Raw genomic sequence first — 20,912 nt, forward strand, 5'->3', positions numbered from 1 at the left:
GATCACTAAAAACTACCCCATAGTTTCCCCCAGGTATTTCAAAAGCTGGTTCAGCAGGTATGAGTTAGCTCAACTGATAAACAGGCTGATACCAGCTAGTAGTGAATTCTCGAGACTTTCTTCTCACAAGTCCTTTTCTTGAGTCAGAAAGCTTCTGTTGTAAAGTTGCGGTTGTTCAGTCACTAACTCCTGTCCAACTCTTGGCGGCCCCATGGACTGCAGCACGCCTGGTCTGGATATGCGTTGCTTTCATAAATGGATAGTTCATTACTGGGGTGGGCCCCTCTAGGAGCCTTTTTCATGGCATTCATCCAATTATACCTGAACGGCTGAGGGGTCCACTTGTGTTTTGCTATTTATGTTTTCTTCCAGTAAGATTCTCTTGTATTTACATAAATTGGCACTTGTGGGATGTATCTCTAAACTTCTCTGTGTGACAATCAACAACATGGCCTCTATCCACCAGTGCCCATGAAAGATACCATCAATTTCCTTGGTAACTTCTGTTCAGGGGACTAGCACAGAGGATCCTGAATGCAGTCTCTCAGGCTTGGCTATTGTACCAGTTATCAATGCGCTGCCTCTGAGCTCCAGATCCACTCTTCTGTGCCCAGCTTTGCGATACAGAAGCTCAACCTTGCAAATATATCTCTGCCAGCTGGGACACTATTAATATTGCAAATAGAAAACACTGGAGGGACACGGTCCTAAGAAGGGGGCTTCTTGTCCCAGACATGATGTGCTTCTGCCTTCTGCACCATTCAGGGTGCAGCTGCAGGTGGTGTTAGCCTCTTAGTGAATCTCACCACCACCCCAGCCAGTGGCTGTCCAGTAAGGCATGAAGGCATCCTAGCGCTTGGTTTCCCACTGGAAAGCTTCGTGGGCACCCTGAGGGTAGACTTCTTTGCAAATCTCACCATCATCCCAGGAAGTGGTTTCCCAGGGAGTTTTCAGTCTTTGCTGGCATTTGGGTGACTTTCCAGTGGGTCTCACTAACGCTCTGGCAGTTTATCAGGGTGTCTCATCAGCACGTCTGCGGCCAGGCTCATCCTGGGACACTTTTCTGTCATCCAGTGAGCCACAGGGCCACCTTTTCCAATGAGGTCTGATCTCAGCCACAGGTAGGATCCTCTTCCCAGCTTGTTCCTTCCTGGGTGTTCTGTCTCTACCTGAGAGTGGCAAATGCTCCTTCCATTTGCTATTTCTGTAGTCTTTAGAGTTCTCCTTGCCCCTCTAAGTAGTTCATATCTCGTTACAAGTCCATAATTCTTTATGTTAAAATTTCCCTGTTCGACTCACAGACTTAGAGAATGAACTTATGGTTGCCAGGGAGGAGGGGTGGGATGCAGGGATAGTTAGGGAGTTCAGGATGGACATGTCCACACTGCTATATTTAAATTGGATAACCAACAAGGACCTACTGTATAGCACAGGGAACTCTGCTCAGTGCTATGTGGCAGCCTGCATGGGAAAGGAGTTTGGGGAAAAAAGGATACACATATATATATGGCTGAGCCCCTTTGCTATTCACCTGAAACTATCACAACAGTGTTAATTGGCCATACCCCAATACAAAATAAAAAGTTAAAAAAATAAAATAAAATAGCACAGAGATAAAAAAGTTCTGGGGATCTGTTTCACAAAACTGTCATAACTATTGAACTGTACATTTAAAAATGGTTAAGATGGTAAATTTTGCTATCTGATTTTTACTACCATAAAAGACAAAGCCGTAAAATTAACTTAAAAAATTTTCTCTGTCCAGGTAACTAGCCTTGTTTTCCTTTCTTGACTAGATGCTGATGGTATAGTTATAGAGGGAGACTCTCTCCCATGGAGAAAGACCACCTATACGCCATAGCCCTGGCTCTTGTTCCCTGCAGAGTATCTTCTCTGTATTATTTACTGCGGAGTCTCTTCCTATCACTGCAGTCGCCACCACACCAGCATCAAGGAGACGGAGATTCATTATTAAAGATTAATTTCACATTTTGCTGATAGGAAGGATAATCGTCATTGATTATGCTTGCTGATGCTTCAGTGATTGCAGACAAGAGGCAGTGTACCCTATAAATGAATAGTTAGATCCCCACTCCCCAAAAGTTGGATGGAGCCAGAAGACAGAGGCACCATCATGTTTCCAATAAAGTCATTCTCTCCATGTGTGGCTGGCTGAAACACACAGAAAAGGAGTAAGTTACTGCAGAAACAAAGAACCACTGCAATTTAAGGAAACAGAAAACAGTTACACTGCTGTGAAGTCTTGCTATAGGGATTAAACATAATTTAGTTGATAACATCTATTTTGTGCATTTAATTTAGAAAATGCTTACAGGAGACCAACTTTTAACTGAAATAATAGACATGGGCCTTGCCATGCCCTCTGAATCATCTGAAATAACAATTAGATCATACAAATGAGCAAAAACTCAGATGGTACCAAAGCAATCGATAGTACAATGTGCACTGAATGACTTTATTAATAAGCTAACAGAATTTGTTTCCCATGCAGACAAAATTCAGAAGGGCCATATTTTGTGTTACATTTTCCTGATGGCTTTTAAATTAAGCTTTCTAGTATGTCACATCTGTCAGCATCCCCACCATTATCATTATCAGCAAACATTGAGTGCACACCCGCTGTGTACACAGCACTGTGGGATTCATTAAGGGGAAAGAACAATAATTTCCTGCCCTTGAGATAGCAGAGGAGCAATTATTTACTCTGAGTAGTTTAGTTCAGTTAACAGTGAATGGGCAGGAGGTCTTGGAACACAATGCCTTGACATTGTTACACAATTCCATCGTTATTAGAATGATTACATCAAAATTTTTGTTCTTATTTATTTTAGATTATAAGCTAGTATATTGATCTATTGTACAAGAGTTAAATAAAACAGCAGTTACAGAATGAAAACTAAAATTCTCCCTTGATAATGCTGATGAACCTTTGTTTCTCACTTGCTAATTCATATAACATTGATTATGCGCTGTATCTGTTCAAAGCAACACTCACAGGCACCCAGATACTTGAGAGATGAGGAGACTAAAGGATATAGAGAGGACATACAGCAAGCGGCCAGGATTCAGACTTAGGAGGGCTGGCACCAAACTGTACACTCTTAGTTACCACACAGATTCTCTAAACACTCACCCTTCCCATATAACCCTCTCAGGGGTAATCACTACCAGAAAGCACTGCGTTTTCTTCTAGAGCCCATTCTAGGCATTGAAATTCATGCATGTACATACATACAGATCTTTCAAAACTATAATAGATATACAGTAAAATATTTTAAAAATTATTTCATTAAAAAATATCTTGGGGGCTTCCCTGATGGCTCAGCGGTGAAGAAGCTGCCCGCCAACGCAGGAGAGACGAGTTAAATCCCACACGCCAAGGAGCAACTAATCCCAGGCATCGCAGCATTCAGCCTGTGCTCCAGCGCTCGGGAGCCACAGCTACCGAGCCCACATGCCGCAACCGTTGAAGCCGTGTGCCCTAGAGCCTGTGCTCCACAAGAGAAGCCACTGCAACGAGAAGCCCTGGGCCCTGCTTTCACCATCAGACAAAAGCCCACACAGCAACGAAGACCCAGCACAGCCCCAAATAAATAAAATTTTTAAAAATTATTTCTAAAAATCTTGGATATACTACTATATAGATTCAAGACTGTGTATAAGTATGCACATTCAAATGGATTTTTAATATTCTATAATTCAGTTGGATCACTTGACAATTCTAAAGTTAATGAACATTTGTTTTCTTCCTTTTATCTTAGATATAATATTGCAATGTACATCCTTGTGTATATATTTTTGTAAATATGTGACATTTTGGGAGAAATATTCCTAGTAATGAACTTATTGGGTCAACAGATACATATAGGAATGTTTCTAGTGCTCTTTTTAGTCCCTCATATACTGTATTCTGATCACATAGAGTAGTGTCAGATAAACAGTGTCAGATAAACATGACATTATCACTAACGTGTCCTGCAATGTTTGCCTGATGCCTTTTTCCTCTCTCATGTTATTTGTGTTTCAGAATACGAATGAGAGTGAACAGTGACTTTTTCTTTCCCAGTGCAAATACCAAAGTGTTGTGATCAAGTTCTTAATATTCTTGAGATCCATAATGACTGTTTATATAGAGCCAGCATTCTTCCTGCCCCTAATGATTTTTCAGTGCACTGGACAAGACCCCCACTGACACAGAATCTCAGTGACTCAATCTGTTCAGGTTGCTATACAAAATACTGCTGAGCGGTGGCTACGTCTCTTAGTCGTGTCCGACTCTTTGTGACCTCATGACTATACGGTTCATGGAATTCTCCAGGCCAGGATACTGGAGTGGGTAGCCTTTCCCTTCTCCAGGGGGTCTTCACAACCCAGCGATCAAACCCAGGTCTCCCTCATTGCAGGTGGATTCTTTACAAGCTGAGCCACAAGAGAAGCCCAAGAATACTGGAGTGGGCAGCCTATTCCTTCTCAGATGGATCTTCCCAACCCAGGAATTGAACCGGAGTCTCCTGCATCACAGGTGGATTCTTTACCAACTGAATAGAAATTTATTTCTCACAGTTCTAGAGGCTGAAGTCCAAGGTCAGACCCTCTTCTAGGTAGCAGACTTCTCACTGTATCCTCACAACTCTTGGGGGCATCTAAACCTTGGTACTCTTTTTCTCCTGTAGCTTGTTGGATTATCAACATCTGTCAAGTGAAAAGGGCTAAGGACTCTGGTATCCCATTCAGGAGGGCTCCACCCCATGATCTAATCACCTGCTAAAGACCCCACCTCCTAACACCATCATATTGGATGTCAGGATTTCAACTTGTGAATTTGTAGGGGGAGAGGACACAAACATTCAGACCATAGCACTCATTAAATTTGCTGTGAAAATTCTGGAAGTCATGTTTGACTAAATTTGTCTGGAAGTCATGTTTTGACTAAATTTATTACCACCCCGTGGATATAAATGGACAGGTTTGGGGACATATACTTGTGGCTGCCATAGGTGAAGAATTTTTGCAGTTTGATAATTTCAGACTAATGATTCTAAATTCAAACAAAACTTTATTTTTAGCACAAATGTTTCACAAAAATATCAGTTACAAATAGTGAAGTTATTATGGTTCTTCTTTGGGTTATTAATGGATTTTTAAGTTAGTGCTCTTATTCTTTCCTCATTATCTTCTCCTATGGTATGTTTCCCTAGAATAAAAGACTGAAACTCCCAGAATAAAAGACTGAAAAATGTGAAGTTCTGGTATTAAAGTATTATTACCACTAGGTATTTACATAATTGGTTTGTGACCTTCAGCAATTCTTGAGGGCATCTAAACCTTGGTACTCTTTTTCTCCTGTAGCTTGTTGGATTATCAACATCTGTCACCTGAAATTTTCTTGTTTGTGTGTGTATATATATTGTAATATATATATAAAAACATAAAACTATTATATTTAGAAACAAATTCTAAATCATTCTTATAGCTAACATTATGCTTTAAGTTCCTAAAATTCAATAACTCCTTTGAAGTAGTAAAGAATGATGAAGGTAAAGTACTAGTTTTCTCTTATTAGAAATAATAGGCTATATCAAGAATCAAGCAAATAAACAGCATGGATATTGCAGAACATCTTTTCTGTGTTAAATTATGATTTTTGTCATAGTTACAAATACATATAGCTTAAGGGTCAAATCATTTGCAAATTTTATAAGAAAAAAAATAACAGAAGCTCCTACCTCAAACACGCATGTCTCCCTTTCACCAATTTTACTAATTATTCTGGTGTTTTTCACCATCTCTCTAAACAACATACTTGATTTGTCATTTCATGATATTTTAGTTTTGTTATTGTTCAGTTGCTCAGTCATGTCCAACTCTTTGCGACCCCATGGTCTGCAGCACGCCAGACTTCCCTGTTCTTCACTATCTCCTGGAGCTTGCTCATACTCATGTCCATTAGTCGATGATGCCATCCAACCATCTCATCCTCTATTGTCCCCTTCTCCTCCTGCCTTTCGTCTTTCCCAGCATCAGGGTCTTTTCAAATGAGTCGGTTCTTCCCATCAGGTGGCCAAAGTATTGGAGCTTCAGCTTCAGCATCAGTCCTTCCAATGAATATTCAGGACTGATTTCCTTTAGGATTGACTGCTTTGATCTCCTTGCAGTCCAGGGGACTCTCAAGAGCCTTCTCCAACACCACAGTTCAAAACTATCAATTCATTGGCACTCAGCCTTCTTCATGGTCCAAGTCTCACATTCATACATGACTACTGGAAAAACCATAGCTTTGACTAGATGGACCTTTGTCAGCAAAGCTGTCTCTGCTTCTTAATACTTTGTCTGGGTTTATCATAGCTTTTCTTCCAAGGAGCAAGTGTCTTTTAATTTCATGGCTTCAGGCTATGCTAACTGACTTCTCTTTTGGAAAAAAAAAGTTTTAACTCTCTGCTTTCTATACCCTTATCTCCTGATGGTTTCGTTTTATTCCTATTTCTAAATATAATTTCATTTTAATTTTGAATAGTTAATTTATGTTTATGTCAGCATAAGTATACTAATATAATTTGTGGTAAAACAATGTAATAAACTATGCTACTTTTCTTTCCTACACAACTTTTGTTCCCTGACATTTTTTGTTATTGTTGTTGACTTTTGCTCTTGCTATTTATTTTTTGCCTGCTTTTCTATGTACTTATTAATTCCACCGCAGTCTCCTTGGCAAGTGTCTTACTCTGCTCTACATATTCACATTTATCAAGTTCTCTGTCAGTTTTCTCTTTCTGAAGAAATCACATGAGGAATCTTCTGACATACTCCTCCAAACAAGATTGACTATCCCTTCGTTCCATGCACATTTCTTATTCTGGATCCCAACCTCTCGTGGGTTGGCTCTCTGCATTGCATTCCTTCCTCTATATTTGTTTAGTCTTTCATTTTAGGGGAGTACATCTTTCAGTAGGAAGAAGTCTATGCATGAGAAAGAATGCATGGGAAGTAAATTTTTTGGAACTTGCTTTCCTGAAAACATCTCTATTCTAGCCTCACACTTGATTGAAAGAGGTCCATGCTTTGCTATCTTCTAGCTTCTGATGTTGATGCTAGGAAGTTTAATGATATTCTGTTTCCCAATCCTTTACATGTAATTATTTTCTTCTTCAAAAGCTTAGCTCTTCTAAGTTCTCTGAAATTTCCAAATTATGTGTCTTGATGTGGATGTGTTTTCAGCTATTATAGCTCTACCAGTGGGCTCTAACAGTTTGGGAAGTTACCCACCCCACATTCCTAGAAATGGTTTTGAATTATTTTATTGATAATTATTGCCTTTCCATCTTGTTCTTTCTTTTGGGTCCTCTATTATTTGGATGTTTGACTTTCTGAACTCGTCCTCAAATTCTTTCATCTCTTCTCTTGCAATTCTTATTTCTGTATTTTAACATTATTTTCTAAAAGATTTTCTAAATTTTTATATCATAACCTTTCTATTGAGTTTTTAGATATTGAACGTATACATTTAAAATGCCTCTTTATCTGAGAATTGGCTTCCCTGGTGCCTCATTGGGTAAGGAATCCACCTGAAATGCAGGAGACCTGGGTTCAATCCCTGGGTCGGGAATGGCTACCTGCTCCAGTATTCTTGCCTGGAGAATCCTGTGGACAGAGGAGCCTGGTGGGCTACAGTCCACAGGGTTCCAAAGAGTCAGACACAACCAAGAAACTAACATAACACTTATCTAAGAATTATTTTTAAAAATAATACTATTGCTTCATGATCAAAATATCTTCTGTTACCTATTTGATGGATAGGAAACAGATGAGTAGTGGGAATTATTTTGTCTTAAGTCTGTAAGATCTTTATTTTTTCTTAAATGATTTTTAAGTTGTTTTTTCGTTTTCTTTTGTCTTGTCCTCAAACTACTATTAGCTGTTTTCCCCAGAATCCTGGTAATTCTGTATTACAGAGTTGACTGGAGACTGAGCTCATGGTGGCAAACTGCAGGTTTTACTACTGGTGATTGGCTTAACCATGCAGTTGGGAAACCTAAGGCTTTCCTAATGAGTCTATCAGGATGCTAGAGAAGCGTCTTTCCATCTCCTGCTTAGAGGGTGATGCCCTGGCTGCAGCGCTGGAGAGTCTTAGAGAAGAAAGAAGGCTGCACGGGGAGAATGCAGATGTCTCCGCCTCCAGTGTATCACTTGGTTCTCCCTTTTTGGTGTTGCTCACATCAGTAATTTGAGGATACAAGTCTATCTCATAGGGCCAGGGTAAAGATGAAATGAGTAAATAAATTTACAATAAATAAAAATGCTTAGAAAATAACAGGCACACAGGAAGTGCTATACAAGTGTAGCTATTATCCTTTTCTCATGTTTGGCAGTCCAAAGAGCCTATATTTGAGAATAAAATTCAATTATCTATTTGCTTTTTTATTTATTTTGTTGGAGATGGGGGATGTAGAGAACTATTACTCAAACTGATTTTCAATAATGTTCCACTTTCAGAGGATGGCATTATCAATTCCTAAAACTTTAAAGAATTTAAAGATTGTTCTTAGCTCTCTCTATAGCCAATTTAGAATTCATTTTTGGGGAGCTGCTAAATATACGTCTCTTCTTTAGGCCTTCCAAAATTTTGTTGCTGTTCTCTTTTCTCCCATTGTTTACATCCTGGTGAGTGTAATATCTTTTAAAGTCTATTATTATTTTAATGGGACTGGAGAAGAAATTATAGTAGGTGCTTGTATTCAATATTTTTTTATCCAATAGTCCCTGAATAATCTCTCCTAATGAAAGAACTGACACTAATCTGAGTTGTTGCAGCCAGCCGTTCTCTTTGTTATATTTTCAGATTACAGAACCTGAAGATATGTATATACTATAAAGATAATATTTTCTGATTATAGAACCTGAAGCTACATATATATGTACTATGTACTACATATGTACACTGTTGTCTGAACTATCTATCTATACCTATCTATATATCTACTGCTATGTGAATGTAAGCAACATAAATAAATGTTGATCTTGTTTAAGCTACAATAAAAAATAATCTATCTATAAATAGATATAGATAGATATAAAATAAGGATGTGTAGCTGCTACTGTCATAAAGAGCATTCTGCTGGGGTACATTTGTGTTAATCCCTTCCTTGCTGTCTCTTCAGTTTCTAAGGAATCAAGAAAAGAAATTGGTTGCAGTTTGTAGCATTGAGGATGAGCAATAGAAGAACCAAGAAAACATATTTACTATCTCTGAACTATTTCAACATTTTGTTTACATCACATTATAGCTCCAGTCATGTATGGATGTGAGAATTAGACTATAAATAAAGCTGAGCACCAAAGAATTGATGCTTTTGAACTGTGGTGTTGGAGAAGACTCTTGAGAGTCCCTTGGACTGCAAGGAGATCAAACCAGTCCATCCTAAAGGAAATCAGTCTTGAATATTCATTGGAAGGACTGATGCTGAAGCTGAAGCATCAATACTTTGGCCACCTGATGTGAAGAACTGACTCATTTGAAAAGACCCTGATGCTGGGAAAGATTGAGGGCAGGAGGAGAAGGGGACGACAGAGGATGAGATGGTTGGATGGCGTCACCAACTCAATGGTCATGAGTTTTGGTAAACTCCAGGAATTGGTGATGGACAAGGAAGCCTGGCGTGCTGCAGTCCATGGGGTCGCAAAGAGTCAGACACGACTGAACTGAATTGAGCTGATAGCTCTGGCCACAATGTGGAGCAAATTATCCCTTACCACGTCTGTTTCTAGTTCAATGCGAGTTTCTCCAAACTTGAGCACTTTCTCTTCTGATTTTGCATCTCCTGAACTTTGTACATTATTTGAGAGGAGGTTGGAGCCTGTTGAATGAAAATGACTGAAAGTCTATCATCCCCAAAGATATTACTTGCAGGATGAGAGAGCTGTCATTTCTTAAAAAGTTCTTGGTGGCAACTGATTTTGGCAGTGCTGACATTTGCTTAAGCACATCAACTTCATTTTAGCCAGTTCATTCACTTCAGATTATTTAAAAATTGATATGACTCACCACATGGCTGATTCAGATGTGACAATCATAATTTTATGGATATAAAAAAATCAAATTTTATGGATAATAAAATGAATGGATTAAATAATTCAATTGGAGTCAAGGTAGAAGAGATTTATTTGATGAAGTAATGAATGGGGGAAATTCTCCAAATAAGAACTTGAACACCTGATCATATTAACATTTTTCTTTCAAAGTAAGGAGTCATTAATAGAAGAGGAAAGCTAGAAAAGGAGCAACAGACAGGAGATAAAGCCAAATTCAGTTCAGTTCAGTTGCTCAGTCATGTCCTACTCTTTGTGACCCCATGGACTGTAGCATACCAGGCTTCCCTGTCCATCATCAATTGCCGGAGCTTGCTCAAATTCATGTTCATTGAGTCGGTGATGCCATCCAACCATCTCATCCTCTGTAATCCCCTTCTCCTCCTGCCTTCAATCTTTCCCAGCATCAGGACCTTTTACAATGAGTCAGTTCTTCACATCAGGTGGCCAAAGTATTGGAGCTTTAACTTTAGCATCAGTCCTTCCAATGAATATTCAGGACTGGTTTCCTTTAGGATGGACTGGTTGGATCTCCTTGCAGTCCAAGGGACTCTCATAAGTCTTCCCCAAGGCCACAGCTCAAAGGCATAAAATCTTCGGTGCTCAGTTTTCTTTATGGTCCAACTCTCACATCCATACATGACTACCAGGAAAACCATAGCTTTGACTAGATGGACCTTTGTTGGCAAAGTAATGTCCCTGCTTTTTAGTTGCTTTCTAAGTTGGTCATAGCTTTTCTTCCAAGGAGCAAGCGTCTTTTAATTTCATGATTGCAGTCACCATCTGCAGTGATTTTAGAGCCCAAGAAAATAAAGTCTGTCACTGTCTCCATTGTTTTCCCATCTATTTGCTGTGAACTGATGGGACCAGGTATCATGATCTTAGTTTTCTGAATGTTGAGTTTTAAGCCAGCTTTTTCACTCTCTTTTTCACTTTCATCAAGAGGCTCTTTAGTTCCTCTTGGCTTTCTGCCATAACGGTGGCAGAAAGAGTGGTCATCTGCATATCTGAGGTTATTGATATAAAGCCAAATTACACAAAGGGAAAAACTTTAAAGAATTTCTAGGAGTAGTAATACACATTTTGAGAAATGAGGGAACAGAATTACTAATGAGGAAAAAAAAAATGTATAGACTGTCTTCCTCCTGCCCCTTTCCTTGTGTGCTCACAGAAGCGTAAGAATAGAACAATATCTAAAATTTAGAATGACATCAAGGGTTAACCGTGAAAAAACTCATGACAAAAGACATTTTCCCAGGTAGTTAGAGCAGTCACTGCTGTTTAAGCTGAGAACACTGATTTCTCAGTGATTCAGCAAATGTTTCCCAAATGCATGGAGAATTCTTGGAGAGGCGATAGTGGTGGTATGGATTCAATATTAACTATTATTTTTGTTCTCAAGAAGTTTAGCATTTTCTAGTAAGATGAGAAAGACAATTAGTGTGTAAATATATGACTAAATGTACTAAATTTAAGCAAGTATTAAGGAGGAAAGTTGGTTTAGGAATTTGTTCGTACAACCTCTTCTGAATATAACAACTCCTTAAGAAATTTTGAAGAGAGAACTTCACCTATTTTTTATTTCCCCCCCACTTTTAACAGATTTACTGAATTAATTATATACAAAGCAATTTACCTATAATGAATGTACAGCTTGATAATATTTAGTAAGATTTTACACTTGTGCAATAATCATCACAATCCAGTTTTAGAACTTCTTCATGGCCACTTAAAAACACTTTGTACTTTTTTACAATTTTAGCTCTCTATCAGGGAAACACTGATTGATTTGTTTATAGAGTTCACTTTTGACTCTTCTAAGAATTTTATGAAATGGAATCATGCGATATAAAGACTTTTGTGTCTGCCTTCTTTCATTTAACATGATTTTTGAGGTTCATTCTTGTGGTTATATAGTTATTTTTTTCCCTGTTATTATTTCCTGTTATTATTTCCTTGCACAATGGTTATATTGCATTGTATTTTGGTGGTTTAGTTGCTAAGTCATGTCCAACTCCTTCACGACCCCATGGACTGCAGCCCACCAGGCTCCTCTGTCCATGGGATTCTCCAGGCAAGAATACTGGACTGGGTTGCCATTTTCTTCTCCAGGGGGTCTTCCTGATCTGAGGATTGAACCCGCATCTCCTTGTCTCCTGCATTGGCAGGTGGATTCTTTAGCACTGAGCCACCCTGGAAGCTCAATATCATCCATTCACAAATTAATGGACATTTGGATTTTTCCCCTGGTTTTTGGCTGTTATTAATAATGCAGCTATGAAGATGTGTGTATAAGTCTTTGTGCACACATATGGTATTGCTGCTGTTGGGTAGATATCTGGGAGTGGAATTTCTGGGTTGTAACTGTCAATCTCCGCTTTCAAAGTGGCTATACCATTTTTACATTCCCATTAGAAATGTATGAGGGTTCTAGGTTTTCCACTTCTGTATTAGTTTCTTATTGATGTTGTGACAAATTTACCATAAGCTTAGTGGTAGGAATACATGCCGGGAGCCAACACACAAGATCCTACCCATGACAAGGTCATGAGAGAGAAAACCTGATGGGCAAGGCGGATCAGGTTTTCAGGGATTTCAAAAAGCTGCCCCCGGCACTCACCTTAAAGATGATATCTGTCTTTCTGATGCCTGCCTCAATAGACTACTCCTTAATTTCTGTGACACGGGCAGAAGGCCTTCCCCGATCTCTTCCCAAATAAGAATCAATTTAGAACTTTAATCAATAAGTTTCCCAGGTGGTGGTATTTTATGAGATTATCCAGGGTGAAAGGAGTGTTTTAATTTAAACTCCTTTGCTGGTAGTTTGTTAGCCAAAGGCATTTATGCCCTTGGTACTAATATGCATGATTGCTTATAATATCCTAAAATAGCATAAAGAACCTGACTATATAAAAGCCCTAATAGACATAGAGCATTTTTGAGGGGTGAAGGAGTCCTATTAGAAAACATAAGAAAAATTATTCTCAAGGTGGTTATTGGGTTGATGTTTGCTTGCTGTGTTTTGCTTGCTGTGTTTTTGCTTTTAATGTGCTAAGGTTGTGTTATAGAAACCATTGTTAATATAGTTAAAGATCTAGAGAAATAAGAACTTAGCCCTAGTGTGGTAACAATGAGATGGTTGCTAATTGTCAGCCAGGAGTGCTAGGCAGAGGCTGCCTCACTGAAGCCGCAGAGTCTGTGTGGGGTAAACTTCTTAGATAAATGCAACTGACAACTTTTGCAGAAGGATTAATTTTTGTATTAACAAGGTTATACTTCTACTCTGTACTGTTGCCCTATGAGACTGCTACCTTTCAGTTAAGGTCACCATAGAAACAGAAAATAGGTTTACATTCACCTGACTTGCATAAAATGTTAATAAGCCCCAAGACCAGAAGATAATGTACAAGACCCTCATAAATAAAGAAGTATGCAGAAAACACCCTGGTTTCGTGAAGAACAAGCTGATGTAATGTCAAACTATCTTCCCCTTAGAAATGTACTAATTTAGGGTATAAAAGCCACGGTAAAAAATAAAGCATTGCCAGACTCTGCCAGACTCTGCCAGACCCTGCAAACACCCCCATCTGGTCACTCTCTCTCTCTCTCTCTCTCTTTCTCTCTCTCTCCCTCACAGACTTGGCCCTATCGAGGCTGGTCTCATGTGTCTTCTCTCTCTCTCTCACCGACGCCGTTCATCCTGAGGGTACCCCCTGGATCCTGCCGAGGCTGGACCCCGGCAAATACAGATATATTCTCTTATAGTTGTGGAGGTCAGAAGTTGAAATGAGTCTTATGTGGCTAAAATCAAGGTGTCAACCAAGCTGCCTTCTTTCTCGAGGCTCCAGAGAAAATATGTTTCTTAGACTTTTCCTTGCTTAGTTTCTAGAGGTTACCAGCATTCCTTGGCTCCTGGCTTCACATCATTCCAACTTCTGCTTTCATCATCACATCTTTCACTGTGACCCTCCTGCCTCCCTCTTATGAAAACCTTTGAGATTATATTAGGCCCACTAGGAAAACCCACTCTAATCTTCCCATTTTAAGATTCCTAATTTAATCATATATGCAAAGTCCCTTTTGCCATGCAAGGTAAGATGTACATGGAGGACTAGACATGAACATCTCTGGGTAGCAAGGGAGTCTGCCCACCACAACATTCTTACTAAAGCTTGGTATTATCAGTCTTTTTGAACAATTGCAGAGACATCTTCTGATGTCATTGTTGTTTTAATTGTCTTTTGTCTAATGACTAATGATATTAAATATATTTTCATTTACTTTGTAGTCATTTGTGTATCTTTTTCAGTAAAATGTCTATTCAAATCTTGTTGATTTTTATTTGTTATTATTAAGTGATGAGTTCTTTATATATTTCAGACAGTCCTTTATAAAATATGATTTTTAGATAATTTCTTCTCATCTCTGTCTATTTTTCTAATGGAGTCTTTAGCAAATGTTTTTAATTTTGGTGAAGACTAATTCATCAATTTTGTCTTCTATGGAATATGTTTTCTGGTGTCTTATTTAAAGAAGTCTTTGACTAATTCAAAGTCAAAAACGTCCCCTACTGTTTCCTTCTAGGCGTTTTATAGTTTTACTCATGTCTGTGATTCATTTTGAGTAAAATTTTTTTGTATGGCACTTGAAAAGATACTAAATTCACTTTTCAAAATCTGATAGTTCTAGCACCTTTCTTGAAAAAAATAATCCTTTCCCACTGAAGCACTTTGACATCTGTGTAAATATTCAAATGACTATAAATTTCTGGATTCTCTAATATATTACAATGATCTGTATGCCTGTTCTCAAAATAATACCATACTTTTCATTATAATGCTTTATTGTAAATTTTGAAATTTAGGTAGATAGCATAAGTTTTTTTCAAAATTGTTTTCTAATTTCCTTGAATTTCCATATAAATTTTAACATCAGCTTGTTGATTTATATAAAAGAAATTGGATGGAACATTGATAATGACTTAATTGAATCTTCATATCCTTTTGAAAAGAATTGCCATCATACCATCATTGAGATTTATAGTCCATGAATATGGTATATTATTACATTTATTTAGCTGTTCTTTAAATTCATTCAACAATATTTTGTAGTTTCAATGTAGACATATGATTCTGTTGTTAAATTTATTTATAGTTTTTTATTACTTTTGATGCTACTGTGAGTGCAATTGTTTTCTTAACTATACTTTGGGTATTTTGTCACTAGCATGTTCAGTTCAGTCACTCAGTCGTGTCCGACTCTTTGCGACCTCATGAACCACAGCACGCCAGGCCTCCCTGTCCATCAACAACTCCCGGAGTCCACCCAAACCCATGTCCATTGAGTCAGTGATACCATCCAACCATTTTATCCTCTGTCGTCCCCTTCTCCTGCCCTCAATCTTTCCCAGCAACAGGGTCTTTTCAAATGAGTCCGTTCTTCGCATCGGGTGGCCAAAGTATTGGCGCTTCAGCTTCAACATCAGTCCTTCCAATGAACACCCAGGACTGATCTCCTTTAGGATGGACTGGTTGGGTCTCCTTGCAGTCCAAGGGACTCTCAAGAGTTTTCTCCAACAACACAGTTCAAAAGCATCAATTCTTTGGTGCTCAGCTTTTTTCATAGTCCAACTCTCACATCCATACATGACCACTGGAAAAACCATAGCCTTGACTAGATGGACTTTTGTTGACAATGTAATGTCTCTGCTTTTTAATATGCTGTCTAGGTTGGTCATAACTTTCCTTCTAAGGAGTAAGTGTCTTTTAATTTCATGGCTGCAATTACCATCTGCAGTGATTTTGGAGCCCAGAAAAAGAAAGTCAGCTTTCTTTTTTCCACTGTTTCCCCATCTATTTGCCATGAAGTGATGGGACCAGATGCCATGATCTTAGTTTTCTGAATGTTGAGCCTTAAGCCAACTTTTTCACTCTCCTCTTTCACTTTCATCAAGAGGCTTTTTAGTTCTTCTTCACTTTCTGCCATAAGGGTGGTGTCATCTGCATATCTGAGGTTATGGATATTTCTCCCGGCAATCTTTATTCCAGCTTGTGCTTCTTCCAGCCCAGCATTTCTCATGATGTATTCTGCATATAAGTTAAATAAGCAGGGTGACAATATACAGCCTTGATGTACTCCTTTTCCTATTTGGAACTAGTATGTAGGTATCATCAATTTATTTACATTAATCTTGTATTCTGTGAACTTGATAAGCCACTTATTGGTTCTAAAAATTTTTGTTTGTAGATTCTGTAGGATATTTTTTAAAAGATCATGTCTGCTGCTGCTGCTGCTAAATCACTTCAGTCATGTCCGACTCTATGAATAAAGATAGTTTGAAAATTTTTCTTGCTTTATTTCATTGACTAGAATTTTATGTACAATGTTGACTAGGAGTGGTACAAGCACACCTCCTTTTACTAGTTCTAATCTTCATGCTGCTGCTCAGTCACTCAGTTGTGTCCAGCTCTTTGTGACCCCGTGGACTGTAGTCTGCCAAGCTCCTCTGTCCATGGGATTCTCCAGGCAAGAATACAGGAATGGGCTGCCATTTCCTCCTCCAGGGGATCTTCCTGACCCAAGGATGTAACCTGAATCTCCTGTATCTCCTGCATTGGCAGGCAGATTCTTTACCACTGGGCCACCTGGGAAGTCCAGTCCTAATCTTTGGGAGAAAATAGTCAATCTTTCATAGTTATATGTGATGTTAACTATAGGTTTTTACAGGTAAATTTCAGAAGATTACTTACCCTTTGACAAATTAAGGAAGTTTACTTCTATTCTGACTACTAAGATCATGGCAGCTGGTCCCATCACTTCATGGGAAATAGATGGGGAAACAGCGGAAACCGTGGCTGACTTTATTTTTTTGGGCTCCAAAATCACTGCAGATGGTGACTGCAGCCATGAAATTAAAAGACGCTTACTCCTGGAAGGAAAGTTATGACCAACCTAGACAGCATATTAAAAAGCAGAGACATTACTTTGCCAACAAAGGTCCATCTATTCAAGGCTATGGTTTTTCCAGTGGTCATGTATGGATGTGAGAGTTGGACTGTGAAGAAAGCTGAACGCCGAAAAACTGATGCTTTTGAACTGTGGTGTTGGAGAAGACTCTTGAGAGTCCCTTGGACTGCAAGGAGATCCAACCAGTCCATCCTGAAGGAGATCAGTCCTGGGTGTTCATTGGAAGGACTGATGCTGAAGCTGAAATTCCAATACTTTGGCCACCTCATGCAAAGAGTTGACTCATTGGAAAAGTCCCTCATGCTGGGAGGGATTGGGGGCAGGAGGAGAAGGGGACGACAGAGGATGAGATGGCTGGATGGCATCACAGACTCGATGGGCATGAGTTTGAGTAAACTCCGGGAGTTGGTGATGGACAGGGAGGACTGGCATGCTGCGATTCATGGGGTCGCAAAGAGTTGGACACGACTGAGCGACTGAACTGAACTGAACTTCTACTCTGAATTTGTTTAGAGTTTTTATGATTAATGGCTGTTGAATTTTGTCCAGTTCTTTTTCTGCTCCTATTACAATGGATGACCATGTTATTTTTGTCCTTTATTCTATTAATCTTGCATATTATACTAATTGGGCTTCCCTGGTGGTTCACATGGTAAAGAATCTGCCTGCAGTGCAGGAGACCTGCGTTTGATGCCAAGTTTGGGCAGATCCCCTGGAGGAGGGCATGGCCACCCACTCCAGTATTCCTGCCTGGAGAGTCCGGTGAGCAGGGGAGCCTGGCAGGCTATAGTCCGTGGGGTTAAACAGAGTCGGACCGACTGAGTGACTAACACTTTCAGTTTCATGTTATATTAATTAACTTTGGATGTTAAAGCCTCCTTGAATCCCCAAGATAAATACTAGTTGTTCATGGTATATAATCCTTCTTCATCTTTCTGGATTCAGTTTGCTAATATTTTTTAAAGGATTTTGGGCTTCCCTGATAGCTCAGTTGGTAAAGAATCTTTTCATGAGGGATGTTGAGCTCTAGTTTTCTTTTCCAAGATATCTTTAGTATGACAGTAATACTGTCTTTATAAAATGAGAGAGTAAGTGGTCTCTCCTCCTCTGTTTTTGAAAGAGTCTTTGTAGCACTAATATTATCTCTTCCTTGAAAGTAAAGTCTTCTGGGCCTAGGCTGTTTTTCTTTAATCGGAATATTTTAAATTATGGTTCTAGGTCTTTACTTGATAAACATTTATTCAGCTTCCCCTCTCCCCATTTTTCTTTGAGAAATTTTTGGTAATTTGAGTCCTTTCTAAGATTTTTCCATTTCATTTAGTTTTTTTCAGTTTATGGCATGCAATTTGTGATATTTCCTAAATATGCCCTTTTAATTTCTGTAGGGTCTATAATGATATTCCCCTTTGCATTTCTGATTTTGACAATTTGTGTCTTCATGGTTTTCTTTATCAGTCTAAGTAAAGGTTTATCAATTTTATTGATTTTTTTTCTTAAGAATCATCTTTTGGTATTACAGATTTCCCTTGTGGCTCAGCTGGTAAAGAATCTGCCTGCAATGCGGGAGACCTGGGTTCGATCCCTGGGTTAGGAAGATCCCCTGGAGAAAGGAAAGGCTACCCACTCCAGTATTCTGGCCTGGAGAATTCCATGGACTGTATAGTCCATGGAGTAGCAGAGACTAGACACGACTGAGTGACTTTCACTTTTGGTATTACACTTTGGTATTTTGTACTTTTTTATTATTTAATTCAAGATATATATTTTAAATCTTCTCTAGTATTTTTTTCTTTGACCAAGGGATTATTCTGAAGTATGTTGTATAACTTCCAAATATTTGGGAGTTTCCCTAATTTCTCTCTTGCTACGTGCTAAGTCAGTTCAGTCTTGTCTGATTCTTTGTGACCCTATGGACTATAGCCTGCCAAGCTTTCTGTCCCTGGAGATTTAAATATGCCTATAGTTCAAACTTTGTAGAATTTCAATCATTTAAAAATTTATTATAAATCATTTTAAATTTGTTGTAAATTTGTTGTTTTATGGCTTAGCCTATGGTCTATCCTGGAGAGTGTTCCATGTGCACTGGAAAAGAGTGTGCATTTTAATGTTGATGAGTTGAGTGTTCCATAAGTTACACAGACTGGATTTGTTGATAATGTTTTCAGTTCTTTTATATACTTACTGCTTAGTTATTTTATCAATTACTGAAATAGGAGTACTAAAATATTCAACTATAATTACTGAATTTTCTGTGCCTCTTTCCAGTTCTGCCAAATCTTGTTGTTTGTTTTTTTTAATATTTTGAGCTCTGTGAAGAGTATATACATTTAAATTTTGTATACTGTTAAGATGCTATTAATCTTTTTAAGAAACGTCCTTCTTTTGTCTCTAGTAATATTTATTTTCTAAAACTCAATTTTGTCTGATAGTAATATAGCTACTTAAATTCCTCTCTTATAGTTAGTTTGTATAGTGTATCATTTTCTATCCTTTTAACTTATTTGTGTCTTTGAATCTAATGTGTGTCTCTTCTAGACAACATATCTTCAGATCTTGCTTTTCACTGAGTCTGGCAACCTCTGCCTCTGCATTGAAATGTTCAGTCACTTCACACTTAAGCCAATTATTAATACATTTGGATTTCCATCTACTAATTGCTATGTATTTTTTTATGTCTCATGTTTTCGTTTCTTTTTTCCTCTTTACTTCTTTTGCGTAAATGTTTTAATTTACCATCTTAATTCCATAGTTTTTTTCACCGTTTTTTGTTGTTTTTTTTTAATCTGTCTGCCTATCCATCTATCTGTGCTTGTTCTTGGCATTACAATATACTTTTTAAACTTATCTCAATCTACTTGAGTTTAATGCTGACTTAACATTTGTAAACTAGAAAATTTGCTCCAATGTAATGCCATTTCTTCCTCCATTCTTTGCTATAATTACCACACACACACATACACACACACCCATCCCAATAACAGTATTATAATCATTACATTGAACAATCTTACATTTTAAAAAAAGAGGGAAAATATGCATATACAATTCTTTTTATTTACCTGTTAAAAACTTCTAGAATTTCTCATTCCTTACTGTGGACTCAAGTTTTTATCTATAGTCATTTTCTTTCAACGTAAAGAATTTCCTTCAGTATTTGTTGTAGGTCAAGTCTGCAGGCAATAAATTCTTTTCAGTTTTTATCTGTGAATATGTATATTTACCTTCATTTCTGAAGGAAAGTTTAGATGATTATGGAAGTCTTGGATGACAGGTTTGTCTTCTTTGAACACTTTGCCTATGTCAGTGTACTGCCTTCTGATTTCTATTGTTTCTGATGAGAGTGAGTGTTGTGTGTTCACTCAGTCATGTCCACCTCTGCAACCCCACGGACTATAACCTTGATGAGAAGTCAGTGGTTAATCATTTTGTGGTTTCCTAGTACACGATGAATTATTTTCTTCCTGCTGCCTTCAAGTTTTTATTTTTGTGTTTAGCTTTCAGCAGTTTTACTATGAATCTCTTAGTGTTTATCTAACTTATAGCTTGATAAGCTTCCTGGATGTGTAAATTAATGGTTTTCATCAAACTAGGGACATTTTCAGCCATTATTTCTTCAAATATCTACCCTGCCCACTTTTATTATCCTCTTCTGGAGCTGCTGTTACAGATATTTTTATGTGCTTTACAGAATTCAATAGGTTCATTTTCCTTCAGTCTTTTTTCACTGTTCTTTAAATTGGATCACTTCTGTTGATCTATTTTACAGTTCTCTATTTTTATCTTCTCCTATCTCAAATCTGCTATTGAACCCATATTGTGAATCTTTCATTTCAGTTATTATA

The sequence above is a fragment of the Cervus canadensis genome, chromosome 3, assembly GCF_019320065.1.
Source record: "Cervus canadensis isolate Bull #8, Minnesota chromosome 3, ASM1932006v1, whole genome shotgun sequence".
Taxonomy (NCBI): domain Eukaryota; kingdom Metazoa; phylum Chordata; class Mammalia; order Artiodactyla; family Cervidae; genus Cervus; species Cervus canadensis.